Source organism: Gossypium hirsutum, chromosome A07 (assembly GCF_007990345.1).
Source record: "Gossypium hirsutum isolate 1008001.06 chromosome A07, Gossypium_hirsutum_v2.1, whole genome shotgun sequence".
NCBI lineage: Eukaryota > Viridiplantae > Streptophyta > Magnoliopsida > Malvales > Malvaceae > Gossypium > Gossypium hirsutum.
The window spans coordinates 77918207-77922887 of record NC_053430.1 but is presented as its reverse complement, the minus strand read 5'-3'; the positions used below and the strand labels follow the sequence as shown (position 1 = coordinate 77922887).

Below are 4681 nucleotides of genomic sequence, written 5' to 3'. Positions count from 1 at the left end.
TGCACCTGAGTAATTCGGTTTACCAAGCAGAATTCCTTTTCTAATTGGGATAGTGCATAACTCTAATAATCTTTATATCAATCTGATACTTTACTGGCTTTGACTTTACTTATCAGCTCATTTTCAATCTCTAATCATACTTATAATTATTCTATCACTGAACTCTTTGGGTTCTCAACCAGAAACTTATTCAATACAAATCTCATGAAATCCCATTATAAGTACCACTTCGGTAAGGGGGAGGGGTTGTAGGACCTCTGACTCGACTTTCTTATACATACACATATGACACAACTTCCATCATCGTAGCAACATCATCAAAATCATGTCATTCATTCATGTTGGCTTACACCAATTTTCCTATTGTCTCATTTAGACAATATACTTATGCATACATTCTATGTTTTCTAGACAGCTTTACTTATCCATTCATTTAATTAAATTAATTCATACTCATGACATCATATAAGACCAAACAAACATAGATATTTGCATCACAATCACAACTTTCATTTCGTGCATCATCATATACATATCATTACAATCATATAATTCAGTCCAACAATTTAACATAGATAAGTTCATTTCATTATAATCCTTTATCTAATAAAAATTATATATCATTAACATTTATCAACATTCAACGTCCAAATCAAGACAAGGACATTTTCACTCGTATCATAATATTATGACCTTTATTCATACCTCTACTACTTTTTATTTATTCCGTTCATCTTATCAAGTAAGTCATATACACTACATCATATGACCATTAAGCAAGTATGGATATTTATCACATATGTATCATAAACTTTTATTCATACTTTTCTAAACCGAGACTTATCATAATCATAATTTTACTCAAATACATTCACATAACATTGAACATGGTCAGCGCAGCTTAGTTGGAGAGTACCCTGTCTAAATAAGACGGTACTGTACTCATACGCGTCGGAAGACATCACACTATCACAAATCAGTGGCATGTATAGCTAAACTTTTACACATGCTCGGTTAGTCCGAGAACCGACTAAACCTGCTCTGATACCACTAAATGTAACGCCCCGTACCCAAGACTGTTGCCGGAGTCGAACACGAGGTGTTAACGGACTTAATTCATTACTTAAACAGCTCATACAATTCATTTTAAAATTTCCAGACAAGCTAGCTAACTGCATCACAGTCGCTTTAAAAATCATATCTCGAGTTCCGAAACTCAAAATCCAATTCCGTAAATTTTTCCTGAAACTATACTCATATATATATCTTCTAATTTTTTCTAGAATTTTTGGTCGGGCCAATTAGTACAGTTTATTAGTTAAAGTCTCCCCTATTTCAGGGTTCGACTACTCTGACCTCTGTGTATTACGAATCAGATATCTCCCTGTACAGAGCTTCAATGACTATGCCGTTTGTCTCTAATAAAACTAGACTCAATAAGGAATCTGTACATATAAACCATGACTTCTTATTTTCTTTTTAAAATTTATGGTGAATTTCCAAAGTCAGAACAGGGGATCCAAAAATCGCTCTGGCCCTGTTTCACAAAAATTTAAACATCTCATAAAATATAGCTCATATACCTGTTTCGCTTATTACATATGAAAATAGACTCATCAAGATTCAATTCCATAACTTATTCATTATTTAATTCCATTTCTACTATTTTTAGTGATTTTTCAAACTCACGTCACTGCTGCTGTCTGAAACTATTTTATGGTAAATTTTACCTATTTCATGGTTTCCATGGATTAGCTAGCAATTTGACATACATAATACCAAATATGATCATGATTAGCCATTCCAATGGCTAATCATTACCAAGCATTTCTATTTTCATACCACTCAATAACCATATCATAAGACCATATATACAAAATGATTATAATGCTATACATGCCATACTCAAAATATACAAGCCATTATGCCAAGATGGTATATGGATAGTGTGAGCGTGCCTCCGACCGTTTCCGATTTCCGAGCTGGCTTGTCAAAACTACAAGGAATGAAAAGGAGGGAGTAAGCATAAATGCTTAATAAGTTCACATGCAAATAGCAAGTAAGATGACCATATAAGAAAACATAAAACATCATTTGCATAATCATCACCAAGACATTCATATCACATTTTCATTTATCATCTTACCATATTGTTGTTATATCGATTTTTCAACCCGAGGGTTAAGTACATACCTATTCAAATTACCCATTTCACAACACTTACCAATACGTCCCTTTCATCTTGAGTATTCCTCCATTTCAGGAGAACTTTACCCGTTGAACACATCGGAATATAATTCGGATACATGGAAAGTTTGCACATAAATGCCACATATGTAGCCAAGCTACCATGTAACCCGCCCATAAGTGAACTCAGACTCAACTCAACGAGCTCGGGCGTTCACATCCACAAGTGAACTCGGACTCAACTCAACGAGCTCGGATGCCTAGTTACATCTCTCGAACTCGGACTCAACTCAACGAGTTCGGACATTTGCATCCATAAGTGAACTCGGACTCAACTCAACGAGTTCGGATGCTCAACCATCCTAGTGACATGTCACTTGTATCCTAATCCATTCCTAAGGTTCAACGGGACCTTTTTCCCAATCATGTGTCTCAACCATCTTCTACAGAATGCCGATACCGATACTCGGTAGTATTTCACATTTTCCAAGTATATCACATAATTTGACATATTATCAAACAATTATCACAAGTATAATATTTCATAATAATTATCATATCATTTAAAAAACATTAAAACATTTAAAATAATAACTATGTTACCAACATTTACATATGAACTTACCTCGTATGCGAAAATGGCTATTTTTACCATTTCGTCCACAACTTGGTATTTTCCCCATTGTAGCCCGAATTTCAGTTTTCCTTGCTCTATCATTTAAAATATAGTCTAATTAGGACTCACGTTATTCAAATTGACCCAAAATCATATTTTGGAAAAATTACAATTTTGCCCCTAAACTTTTGCATATTTACACTTTTGTCCCAAAGCTCATAAATTAAACTTCAGCCTATTTTCTTATGTTTTATGACATGCTGATCATTTTTCCCTTCTATGGCAACATCAAATTCTCACTCTAACATGTACTTATGACTATTAGGTATTTTTACCGATTAAGCCCTTTTGCTCGTTTTCACTTAAAATCGAGTAGCACAAGTTGTCTAACATAATTTAAAACCTCATATTCTATCATAAAACACCAAAATACACAAATTTCACCTATGGGTATTTTTCCAAATATAAACCCTAGGTTAAGTTATTGCTAGCATAAGCTAAATCGAGCTACCGGGACTCCAAAAACGTAAAAATCATTAAAAACGAGGCTAGAACGGACTTACAATCGAGCTTGGAAGCTTGAAAAACCCTAGCCATGGTTTCTCCTTGCTATATTCGGCCATGGGGTTGAAGATGAGCAAAATTGGCTTTTAATTTTGTATTTTAATTCATTTTACCCCTAAATGACCAAAATGCCCTTACTACTAAACTTTCCAAAAATTCCATCCATGTCCAATTTTTGTCCATAGACTTAGAAATTGGTAAAATTACTCTTTAAGGACCTCTAATTAATAATCTAATTCAATTTTATGCAAAATACTTCTAGAACACAAGTTTTGCAATTTATTCAATTTAGTCCCAAATTTCAAATTAAGCACTTTATGCATAAAATTTCTTCACGAAATTTTCACACAATCATGCAATCATATCATAGACCTTAAAATAATCATAAAATAATTATTTCTATCTCAGATTTTGTGGTCACGAAACCACTATTCTGACTAGGCCCAAAATTAGGATATTACACTCATCTTCACCTAAGACTATTTATGGAGGTGAGCGACTCTTTCAAATTAGCTGGAGTTCCCGAAGATGCATTACGAATGAAGTTGTTCCCGTACTCACTAAGGGACAGAGCTCGAGCCTGGTTGAATTCATTATCACCAAACTCAATTTCTACATGGCAAGAGTTAGCCGAAAGATTCCTCATGAAGTATTTCCCGCCAAGCAAGAACGCTAAGTTGAGGAACAAGATCACTGCCTTCCAACAAATGGATGATGAGTCCTTGTATGAGGCATAGGAATGATACAAAGAACTATTACGGAAATTCCCTTACCATGGAATCCCATATTGCATCCAACTTGAGATATTTTATAATGGTCTCAATGCTCACACGAGGATGGTAGTGGACGCTTCTGCTAATGGTGCTCTCCTTTCTCAGTCTTATAATGAGGCTTACGAAATCATCTAGAGGATCACCAGTAACAATTATCAATGGCCAGCCAATCGAGCCGCGTTAAGAAGTTGAGTCGCTGGAATACATGAAGTGGACGCTCTCACTTCACTACCATCTCAGTTATCTTCAATCTCTTCAATGCTTAAGAATCTTACCACTAATGGGTCTAACAGTTTTACAAACCAACCACCTCACCAATTTGAGAGTATAGCCTGTGTTTATTGTAGGGAGGGACATTTATTCAAAGAATGACCATTGAACCCTGAATCCATATATTACATGGGTAACCAAACCAAAATCGAGGAAGGCAAGGACTGCAGTCCAACTTCTATAACCCATCCTGGTGAAACCACCCGAATTTTTCCTGGAGTAACCAAGGGGCTGGAACCAGTAACAACTACGCTCAACCTAGACCGACTCA

General features: G+C 35.2%; 1 non-coding gene across 1 annotated transcript; it reads right to left on the bottom strand.

Moving 5' to 3' along the window:
• Positions 1 to 4041: 4041 nt before the first annotated feature.
• LOC121204414 (small nucleolar RNA R71) lies at positions 4042 to 4148 on the bottom strand. Its single transcript, XR_005899339.1, has one exon. It is a non-coding gene; the product is annotated as a small nucleolar RNA R71 (small nucleolar RNA).
• Positions 4149 to 4681: the final 533 nt, after the last annotated feature.